The sequence below is a fragment of the Amblyraja radiata genome, chromosome 3 (assembly GCF_010909765.2).
Source record: "Amblyraja radiata isolate CabotCenter1 chromosome 3, sAmbRad1.1.pri, whole genome shotgun sequence".
NCBI classification, from domain to species: domain Eukaryota; kingdom Metazoa; phylum Chordata; class Chondrichthyes; order Rajiformes; family Rajidae; genus Amblyraja; species Amblyraja radiata.
The window spans coordinates 46,081,794-46,093,971 of record NC_045958.1 but is presented as its reverse complement, the minus strand read 5'-3'; the positions used below and the strand labels follow the sequence as shown (position 1 = coordinate 46,093,971).

At 43.2% G+C, this 12,178-nt stretch overlaps 1 long non-coding RNA gene across 1 annotated transcript; it reads left to right on the top strand.

The window, feature by feature from the left end:
* Positions 1–236: 236 nt before the first annotated feature.
* Positions 237–5,502, top strand: LOC116970665. Its single transcript, XR_004411247.1, has 3 exons — positions 237–460; positions 4,564–4,567; positions 5,456–5,502. It is a non-coding gene; the product is annotated as an uncharacterized LOC116970665 (long non-coding RNA).
* The last annotated feature ends 6,676 nt before the right edge of the window (positions 5,503–12,178 follow it).

Here is a 12,178-nt window from a genome sequence, read left to right as displayed (position 1 = left end):
GGAATGGCTGGGCTTGTAATCTCTGCAATTTAGAAGGATGAGCGGGATTCTTATTGAAACATATAAGATTATTAAGGGTTTGGACATGCTAGAGGCAGGAAACATGTTCCTGATGTTGGGGGAGTCCAGAACCAGGGGCCACAGTTTAAGAATAAGGGGTAATAGCCCTGCTTCACGGTGCGAGTTGACCCACGAGTGACCCCGAGTGAAAGACTTGTGGTTGTGTACGAGATTCCAAGTTTATGATCAAGAGTTTAACCGAGTTCCCACGGGTATGACTAAGTTTGCCGTTTACTTGTAATTTCTGTGATGTTCCAAGTTCGTCTCCCGAGTTACTAAGTTCCTCTCCCGAGTTACTCTAGAGCCAACAACGTCTACCGACGTGTTGAAAAATCATCACATGGTAAAAATGACTTTGTTTTATTTAACTTTAAGTGTGGATTTATTTTTTCATTTTAGTGTAAAGCGGCTTTTTCACGGGGCGAGTTGACGCAAGATGTCACCAGAGTGAAGTGGTCGTGGTCCAGCACGAGTCTCGCACGATATAACGGGGGGTAGATAAAGAGTTCCCACGGTACTCGGCATTTCTGTTATTTGTGCGAGTGACTTGTCCGTCTCCCGAGCTTTCCCGTTAATCTTGAATGAACATCGTGAACTGTAGTGTTGTTAATCACGTGGCACAAATGATGTTACTTTGTTTTCACACACTATATTGGGTTTTTTCACACACTATATTCCTCCCTTGGTTGAATTGGCTCATTTGGAGACATGCCTATAGGGTGATTTCACGAAAGGTCACTGGAGCGTAGATCCGCACACACGTGACCGAAAATTTTAACTGGAGTACATGCGTCATTTCCGGTACAGTTCGTGAATGGGAAAACACGCACTTTCACACCCGTTAAAAACATCGAAAACGGCCCGTTTTTGAGCTGTAATTAACTGTACCGGTCGGGGGGGGGGGGGGGGGGGGCCGTGAGGAACAGCTACCTAAATTTACAGTCCAAAAAAAAGATAGAAACTAAAGTAAATTCAAGAGGGAGCTGAAGGTGTAAATACAGCGGAAGTGCTAGCGGACATTTGCCGTGGAGATTTAAAGATCGAAAATATCGGGAATTATCGCGTTTGCTCGCTGCATTTCATCAAAAGTAAGGCATTATTGACTTTTTATCTTTATTCATTTGTTATATGAAAAGTATTAAAAGTTAAAAATACGTCAGTAAAATTGCAAAATCGCCCATGGTTCTCAGGTGGGTTTTAACATGCAAAATGAAAACGCTTCTGAAGCTCCATTTACCATTTAAATAATCGTAAACTATCAATGCGTTTTGAAATAAATTTTACTGAGATGCAAGCTGTCAGCTGTTAGTTGGACAAAAGCAGGACATTTTATTATTTGCCAAAATATATTTCTCAATGTTTCTTGTTTAAAGCCTGCACAATCACCCAAACTACTTATTTATTTATTTATTTATCATCTAATAACAGACAAGCCTGCAGCATGGAATGATGTCAACAATCCTGATTGGGCACCCACTGTGAGCAGGATAGACAATGTGCACAAGAACGCCATCAACTTGCAGAGCTATAGATGCTTGAGCTGCGACCAAAACTGCTTTAATACTCTCTTGTTGCATGTGCATGGCGTTCTTGTGCACATTGTCTATCCTGCTCACAGTGGGTGCCCAATCAGGATTGTTGACATCATTCCATGCTGCAGGCTTGTCTGTTATTAGATGATAAATAAATAAATAAATAAGTCGTTTGGGTGATTGTGCAGGCTTTAAACAAGAAACATTGAGAAATATATTTTGGCAAATAATAAAATGTCCTGCTTTTGTCCAACTAACAGCTGACAGCTTGCATCTCAGTAAAATTTATTTCAAAACGCATTGATAGTTTACGATTATTTAAATGGTAAATGGAGCTTCAGAAGCGTTTTCATTTTGCATGTTAAAACCCACCTGAGAACCATGGGCGATTTTGCAATTTTACTGACGTATTTTTAACTTTTAATACTTTTCATATAACAAATGAATAAAGATAAAAAGTCAATAATGCCTTACTTTTGATGAAATGCAGCGAGCAAATGCGATAATTCCTGATATTTTCGATCTTTAAATCTCCACGGCAAATGCCCGCTAGCACTTCCGCTGTTTTGACACCTTCAGCTCCCTCTTGAATTTACCTTAGTTTCTATCTTGTTTTTGGACTGTAAATTTAGGTAGCTGTTCCTCACGGTCACCCCGACCGGTACAGTTAATTACAGCTCAAAAACGGGCCGTTTTCGATGTTTTTAACGGGTGTGAAAGTGCGTGTTTTCCCATTCACTAACATGTACCGGAAGTGACGCATGTACTCCAGTTAAAATTTTCGGTCACGTGGGTGCGGATCTACGCTCCAGTGACCTTTCGTGAAATCACCCTATACTAAGTATTTTCGAGTACATGATGGTGGTTATTTTCATTGACGCGCTGTATGCAGCAGCCCACTATGTGCATCGAGAACGCTTGCGTGAAGGCAGAAGGGTGAGATTAATTAAAAAGAGAATTAAGAGGAAGTCTCACTGGGTGAAGCCCATCTTTCAACGGAGACCTCAATTTGGACAATATGATCAACTGCTTAATGTGCTGTGCAAAGAGGATAAAAGTGCATTCACAAACTTTGTCAGAATTTCACCCGAGCTCTTTAATGAGCTGAAGAATAATCTGTTTTTTTTTAGACAAATGTTGTTTGGTGTGATGCACCTTCTCTCAATATGTGCAAGAAGTCGTCTTTTTATTTTGTCAAATAGGAATAAAGACTTTGTCTCACATTGACCGTGATGGTTGTCTTATTTTATTATCTACTGAGAGGTGAAACTTTCAAACGTTTAACCAGTCAGTAGACAGACAATAAATAGTAACAATCGAGCCATAAATGGTGTATACATGGTGAAGGGAACAACACTGTGTGCAAGATAATGTTTAAAATCATGCGAGGAATCGATCGGGTAGATGCACAGTCTCTTGCCCAGAGTAGGCGAATCGAGGACCAGATTACATAGGTTTAAGGTGAAGGGGAAATGATTTAATATGGATCTGATTAAATACTGTCAGTAGTAAACCCGATCAAAAACAACATCAGGACGTCTATTAAACACCAGAGATCCCAGTAAACACCCAGCCGAGACTTATTACAGGTCTAGTGGAAAGACACAAAGCGCTGGAGCAACTCAGCGGGTCAGGCAGCATCGCTAGACAACATGGATAGATGATGTTTCGGGTCGGGACTCTTCTTCAGCGCTGAGTTACTCCCGCATATTGTGTCTTTCCAATGCAGATTAGTGTTTGCGATTCTTTGCTCCTGCATTACGGGGTCTATCTCGATTCCCGATAAAGTCTAAAACCCATCCTCCAGAGTTCTCAGCCCAGGGCGCCCATAAACAAGCCCTTAACTCCACACTGGGGACAGAGGCTGAGAGGTGTACAAAACCTTGAGACGAACAGGCAGGGAAATAGACAGAGTCCAGGGTAATATATGTCCTTTGCCCACAGAGGGGATTCGAGGACCAGAGGGCATAGGTTCAAGGTGAGGGGGGAAGATCTAATAGGAATCTGAGTGAGGGGTAACATTTTTGCACAAAGGGTGGTGGGTGTATGGAACAAGCTGCCAGAGGAGGTAGTTGAGGCTGGGTCCATCCCTACATTTAAGAAAGATTTAGACAGGTACATGGATAAGACAGGTTGGGAGGGATATGGACCAGATGCAGGCAGATGGGACTAGTTTCGATGGGACATTTTGGCCGGTATGGGCAAGTTGAGCCGAAAGGCCGGTTTCCACACTGTAACTCGATAAAGCCAGTGAGTATACGATCTAAGATAGTCCGAGGGTCTCGAATGAGGTAGGTAGTAGTTCAGGAATGCTCTGTGGTTGGTGTTAGGATGGTTCAGTTACATAAGTGCTCAAATGTAGGCACCGTTTTCGCAGTGGAAGCTCCGAGACTGTGCAGCGGGCGATTGTCGTGTTGGCTGGGACTCCTGTTATCCATGCAGGGGATTGACCTCAGTCTGAAGAAGGCTCTCGACCCGAAACGCCACCCGTTCCTTCTCTCCAGAGTTGCTGCCTGTCCGGCTGAGTTGCTCCAAGCAACTGGTGTCTATCTTCAAAGGACTGACCACCGGGCTGGATGTCGGGGCTGGCGTGTTGCGTTTCACAGACCGAACTGTCCAATTAATGGTAACAGATGGGCACGGAGGGAAGTCCCCCCGCCCTCTCTGTTTATCTGCCCTTTCTTTAACTTTTGTGCCTCTATGCAAGTATCTCGCGAGCCATCCCAGACTGCCCATTTCTGCTCCCCCTCGTCTTTAATAACTACATTTCCCTAACAATTACTATCTTTGTTAGTTATAGGAGCAAAATTAGGCCATTCGGTCCATTAAGTCCACTCCGCCATTCAATCGCGGCTGATCTATCTCTCCCTCTCAACCACATTCTCTTGCCTTCTCCCCATAACCTCCTGACAGCCGCACTAATCAGGAATGTATCTATCTCTGCCCCTATTCTTCACCCTTTTGACAGTAGTTTTGTTTTATTGGAGACGCGGGAGACAGCTGATGCTGGAATACTGAGCAAAACACGAAATGCTGGAGGAACTCGGTGCATTTGAGTTTAAGACGGAACTGCAGATGCTGGTAAATCGAAGGTACACAATAATGCTGGAGAAACTCAGCGGGTGCAGCAGCATCTATGGAGCGAAGGAAGTAGGCAACGTTTCGGGCCGAAACGTTGCCTATTTCCTTTGTTCCATAGATGCTGCTGCACCCGCTGAGTTTCTCCAGCATTTGTGTGTATGGGTGGGAGTAGGGGGGAGGGGGGGGGGGGGGAGAGAGAGATAAGGCAGCCTGAAGAAAGGGTCGCCTGTCCATTTCCCTCCGTAGTTGCTGTCAGGCCCGCGGAGTTCCTACAGTCTTAGAAACTGCTTTAGACAAAAAGAGACACAAACTGCTGGAGTAAAATAGCTCAGCAAGTGAGGTTTTGTGTTTCAGCATGAGAAGGATTATAACATTAGAGACATTCATCTTGTAGTGATGTGTTAATGAAGAATTGCAGACATCAATCTGATAGTAAAAAATATATTTATTTAACAATGAGGTAAAACAAGCACTGACAATCAAACTGCTCAGTTACTCACCGTTCGCAGGAGTTCCCACGGTACCCGCAAGAGTTATTACGGATATCGCACGGATATCGCACTGGCCACTATGTTCATACAATGTTGCAATGCTTACCCACAAGTGTACAAGTCACTCTTGGAGAAATTCAAACTTTCTTGAATTTTCTCCCGAGTGACCAAGTTACACGATTACCTGCCGTTAGCGCCACGGTGGTCCACGAATGCCGTACTGTTATCGCACGAGGTTCCCACGATGTTAAACTCTGGTTCACTCTAGCGTCAAGTCGCCCCGTGAAAAAGCCACTTAAGGAATTTCATTGCATCTGTCTTTTCTTGAAAAAGTGGTTATCATGCATCTGCTTATCTGATGGTAGATCTCAAAACATGCCATTGAGTGCATTGCATTGTCTATTTTATTGCCTGAATTTAGGCTTGTGCTCCATTTCTCAGCTGAATGAGAGTATACACTGGAAATACTGGAACTACTTATTTGTGCTTCATTTGTTGATTTGCATGTTTGAGAAGCCCTTTTTCAGACCACTGTGTTGTTTGCTGTGGTGCTCCTTTTCTCAATATGTGCAAAAAAGCATTTTTTATATTGAACAAGATGAATAAAGACTTTGTTTCACATTCACCGTGCTGTTTGTCTTATTCTCTGATCTACTGAGAGGGGACAATTTTTAACATTTAAAAAGCACAGCATATGACGCACCTGAGTCCTTAACTCTCACAAATGATTCTGAGAATCAAGATGTGAATATATTGTGCCACTTCCTCAATTTTGTGTTGTATGATGAAAGGAATATTACATTCAAGTCATGAGACTTTGTACTGATATTAAAATGAAGACTTCCGGACATCAATTTGATCTTGATAACAAATAACTCTCTTTTATTGTTCCACGAGTTAACACGGTAGACTCAAAAGTCACTAAGTTTAACTCACGGGCCACCAAATTCTTCCAACGAGTTTAAATGTTTCAATTTTTAACTTCAACAGTAAATTTGACTCGTGGAAAACTTTAAACATGTTTGAAATTTTTCAAGAGTTATCAAGTTTCATGGGTACCTGCCGTTAGCGCCACGAGTCGCTAAGTTGCGTCCACGAGATCCAACGTTCCCGCTACGTTAATTGTACGTGATTACCACCAGTTAAATTTGTTTTAAACTTGGGGTCACTCGTGGGTCAACTCGCACCGTGAGACATGGGTTTAAGGCATTTAGAACGGAGATGGGGAAACACATTTTCACACAGAGAGTTGTGAGTCTGTGGAATTCTCTGCCTCAGTGGGCGGTGGAGGCCGCTTCTCCTGATACTTTCAAGAGAGAGCTTGATAGGGCTCTTAAAGATAGTGGAGTCAGGGTATACTGGGAGAAGGCAGGAACAGAGTACTGATTGTGGATGATCAGCCATGATCACATTGAATGGCGGTGCTGGCTCAAAGGGCTATATGGCCTACTCTTGCACCTATTGTCTATTGTCTATTTTCTATCTCTGCCTTTAAAATATCCATTCACTTGACCTTCACAGCCTTCTGTGGCAAAAAGGTCCACAGATTCACCACCCTCTGACTAAATAAATTCCTCCTCATCACCTTTCTAAAGGAATGTCATTTAATCCTGAGGCTCTGACCTCTAGTTCTAGACTCTCCCATTAGTGGAAACATACTCTCCACCTCCACTCTATCCAAGCCTTAATTGGCTTGGTATAATTGTAAATTGTCCCTTGGGTGTGTAGGGTAGTGTTTGTGTGTGGTGATCGCTGGTCAGCACGGACCCAGTGGGCCGAATGTTCTGTTTCCGTGCTGTATCTGTCATTGATAAATGATATACTGTCTGTACAGAGTTTGTATGTTCTCCCTGAGACCTCGTGGGTTTTCTCTGGGTGCTCTGGTTTCTTCCCACATCTCAAAGACCTGCAGGGTTATAGGTTAATTGGCTTCTGTAAATTGCCTCCAGTGTGTAGGGTAGAACAAGTGTACAGGTGATCATTGGTCGGTGCAGACTTGGTGGGCTGAAGGCCCTGTTCACACAATGTATCTCTAGACGAAACAAAACTAATCTAAACTAAGATGAAGTATTTAAGTGACAGTGCATGCATGTAAATCAAGGCATGCGTGTAACTGGAAAGGTTTCCCCCAGCAGTGGCAGTTGCTTTATAAGTAAACAAAGACCTGGGAACTGTTTATTGGGAAACAAGGGACATTGATTCAAAACATAGTTTGCAATCCCAATGACGAGCCTGAAAAGTGATGCCCGCAGCCACATGTAAACCAGAAATCTCACTGAACAAGGTATGGTTATCTCAAAAGTACAGTGAGGTCTCTCATCAAAGGTCTTTCACTTCTCTGCATTGACCTTGCTATCACCACTGTAGAGGGATCTTTCAATGTGCCACAGCCAAGGTCTCGAAAGAGTGGGACTGCTCTGTTCTGTGAAATTTTGAGGAGAGCTGAGTGTTTGGAGTACAGTCTGGAGAGCACATAGCCCCTTAAGATAAAGAGGAAAAGGGGCCAGAAGAGGCAGAAGGGTGAGATTCAGACAGCAACAGAGACATGAAATATGCTTTGCTGCCAGGAAGGCCTTCTACCTGCGCAATCTTCTCCTGCAAACAGCCAGTCATTGTTTCCCAATCTCATTGCTCAACATCAAGCCATGTCTCATCACTCCATATGACTTAACAGTTTTCTGCACAGTCACTAACCACAAATGTTCCAGAGTAGAAGTTTAATAATCTTTATGAGAATCCAATGATTTCAAACTTAACGTTCTAATATTGTGTAAAGCACCCATGTGAATATCCTTGTGCAACCACCAAGATGCATTCTTCCTCTTCATGGAGCTTTCATGCAACTCCTGCAGCGAGTGGAAGTTGAGGCAAGTTATTCAGCTCCTTATGCTGACAGCTAACAAGCTCGACCGACATCCTCCGGGCAATGGACCCTGTGAGTATTTTCCATTGTCTGTCACAAGGTCACTTGTAGAGAGGCGGTCCCAGCCACTGAGGCAGAAGGCAACATGAAGGATATACCCTCAGGGGAATAAATTGAAAGACCTTTGATCAGAGATCCATTGCCACAGTCTACCTCCAACATGATTCTCTGCCCAAAACAAGTTTGCTAATGTCTTCACCACAGCTCAATGGGGCAGTGAATGGCCAAGTCTAAGGTATCAAGTGGACACCAAGTGGTGTTATTAATGAGGATGAGTGTGCTGAAAGTCTCCATCTGTTCCTGCGATTGCTGTGTTTGATGCGTGAAGGAGACCAGTGGGGTCAATACTCAACATGGACTCTTCTGAACTCTATGAGTGTATTGTGCACTGAATAGTTCCCAGAATCTCACAACCAGAAACATTCTCTTCTTCAATGGCCCCCTGCCTTCAACTGACATTTGATGCCCTTTAGCTACAATCAAAGCCAACACAACTGCATCGTACATTAACTATATCTAAAATTTGAAGGTCCCTCTCAGTTGCCTAAAGTTGTAAGCGTTATTAAAACAGTGTACAATAATTCAGAATCCCTACCCATAGCTCACTACCTGCATGGTGAACTAACTCCACCTGCAGCACACACTTCCTACTGTTATCCCTGTCCCCTCAGCTCATGCTTATTTGTAATATGAGAATTGGCAGTGAAAGCACAACCCTTTCTTCGCAGCCACAGGAGATGGGCAAGGCCTTCAATGGATATTTCTCCTCTGTTTTTACTGTGGGGAAAGACATGAACACTAGAGAATTTGGGGAAAGTTATTGGAGATGCCTTGAGGACAGTCCATATTACATTGGAGGAAGTGTTGGACAACCTAAGATGTATGAAGGTAGATAAATCACCTGAGCCTGATCAAATATATCCAAGGGCACTGCTTGAGAAGCTAGAGAAGAAATTGCAGGAGTCCTGGCTGAGATATATGAATCACAGTTGGACATGGGTGAGGAGCCTCTATTTAAGAAGGGCTGCAAAAAAATGATAGGAATTGTAGACCAGTAGGCTTAACATCTGTAGTAGGAAAGTTACTGGAGAGAATGCTGAAGGAAAAAGTACATATACAATTTCACATACATTAGGGAAGACTGGGGTTGATTAGGGATAGTGTCTATACGTAATTTGTATGTTCTCTCCGTAACCTGCGTAGGTTTTCTCCGGGATCACTAGTTTCCTCTCCAAACTACATACTCCAAAGGCATACAGGTTTGTAGGTTAATTGGTTTGGTAAAATTGCAAATTGTCTCTAGTGTTGTAGAATAGTGGTAGTGTGCGGGGATCGCTGGTTGGCATGGATTTGGTATGGGGCAAAGGACCTGTTTCTGCATTGTAAAAGAACATTCGAGATCTATCATCATCACACTCCTCTCTGAGATAACCAGTGATGCTTGAACCATACTTGAGTCATAGAACTGTACAGTATGGAAACCGGCCTTCCGGCCCACTTGTCCATGGACAAGTGACCCAGTCCCATTTGCCTGCATTTGGTGCAAAGCCCCCTAAATCCTTTCAATCCATACATTTGTCTAAATGCCTGTCATACCTCTTTACATGCCCTGACATCCACTTTAGTATCATGTACTGCCACATGCAGTATTTGGCAGCCCCAACTCACTCCATTTCACACATGGCACCTTAACAAAAAGCTAATTTGCCTCTTTCAGCTGTCAATGTTTGCCAGTCTCAACAGTTCTTGGAAACAAAAGCTCAACCCTTTAATTTGCTCTGACCTCATTCAAGCTCAATTCAACTGGAACAACAACACCTCATATTCTGCTTGGATAGCCTACAACCTAATGGTATAAACATTGAATTTTCCAACTTCAAGTAATATCCTCCTAGCTCCCCCACTCTTTCCCCAACCCTCGCCCCCACCAGGGGTGCACATATCTCTCCCACCATCTCCAAACACCCCAGTCACCCTGCTCCTTTCCCCTCCTCTACATGCTCATCTCCCACCCCTTCCACTCCTGAGTCCTTGGTTTCCATTTTATCCATCCTCTTTCCCTTATCCCTTGTCTCCTTCCACCCAAATCAATCCCTCCAGTATGGAGAGAAGGCAGGTACAGGATACTGAGTTGGATGATCAGCCATGATCATATTGAATGGTGGTGCAGGCTCGAAGGGCCGAATGGCCTACTCCTACACCTATTTTCTATGTTTCCATGTTTCTATATGTCACTCCCCCTGTTCTTTCCTTATCTGACGCTTTTGTCTCCATTTCACCTTTAGCCATTATTCCACCCATCTGCCATACACATCATATGTATCCACCTGCCACTTATTCCCCACTGATATCTCTATTTTCAATTTTTCTCTCCCTACTCCATCTTGAAGAAAGGTCCTGGCCCATGAACTAATCTGGCCATTCCCCCCCACAGATGCCTGACCTGCTGAGTTTCTCCAGCAATTGGTGTTTTTGATGATGATTCCAGCATCTACAGCTTCTTGGGTCGCGGTTCAATTTCATTTGTGTTTCCCCAATCAGTTCCTATCTTCTATCAACGCATCAGACCACTGCTTTATTGCCTTTATTCCACCAAAGGACTTTAAATAACAGGATGTTGGTCTCTTCTTCTTCTTTCAGCTCACTGGACTTGTGTTTGGTGAGGAATCCTTCCCTGTTTAGCAGTCATCGTGTTCCACCTTCAGAATTCCCAAATGTAAAGTCACAGTATCATCGGGTCATAGAGTTGTACAGTACAGGCACAATTCATCCATGCTGGTCAAGTTGTCTTAATGAGCTCGTCCAATTTGCCTGCACTTGGCTCATATTCCCTCTAAACTTTTCCATGTACCTGTCCAAAATGTATTTTAAATGATTTAAGGTTTCACATCTTGTACAATTATATTTTAAGCAATATAAAGTGGCCACATATCTGTCTCTATTTGCACCACTGCATTCCATATTGGCAATATTATAGTTGCATAATATTGTATGATATATTGTTGTGTACATTCTTGGATACACCTTTCACTTAACAACAGAATTGTTTTCTGACATTAGCAATCATCACCATCACCAACCATTCAGCATACTGTTAACTAACACCCCTTCTATCTTCCCCACATCAAGGGGAAAGCTCCCCCAAGTTATGACAGCTTTGGAGATTCTGATTTTCCTTGGTTCTGTATATTAAAGTCCCATTTATTAACCATTGAGTAGCCTATCTGTATCTTCGGCTTTTGGTTTTGTCTCAGGCTTTAGGAATCTACCTGCTCTCTCTCAGTGCATCCTCTCTCACTGATCTCCTACCCTTTGGCAAGAGTCAAGAGTGTTTTATTGTCACATCTCCCGAAACAGAACAATTAAATTCTTACTTGCAGCAGCACAACAGATATGTAAACATAGCAATGCACTCTGTGAACGCCAGAAGAAACAACATCAAAAGAATGAAAATATATATTAAAAAAAAGAACCAATCAATAATAGTGCAAAGCCACAAATAATGCCCCCAAAATAGATCGGAGCTTATTTGGAGGTTGTAGTTTTTAATTGCCTGATGCTGCTCCTGAACCTGGCAATTACAGTTTCAGGATCCTATTTCCGAGGTAGGAGTGAAATGAGTGTGCTGGCCCATCTTTTTGAGGCAGAGCCTCCTGCAGATTCCTTCGATGATGGGGGAGGTCTATACCAGTGATGGACTGGGCAGTGTTCACCACTTTTTGCAATCTTCTTTGTTCCTGGGCGTTTAAGTTGCCAAACCAGGCCATGATGCAGGCATTCAATATGCTCCTCTCACTTGCCAGGCTTAGTCCTGCTCTCACCTCGCTTCCAGCTTTCTCTCCCACCCCCTCCCCTCCCGCCGCCTCCCATCACCATCAATCTGAAGAAGAATCCCACTCTGAAATAATTCCTATCCTTATTCTACAGATGCTGCCTGATCTGTTGAGTTACTCCAGCACTTTGTGTTTTTTTCTGTTCAACTTTGAATGGTTTATCAGAATTAATAAGATTACCAACAATGATCAACATTGTCTCACTTAATAATTTCTTGTGAGGCTAATCCTCCCATACCAGAAATCCACCTTGATTGC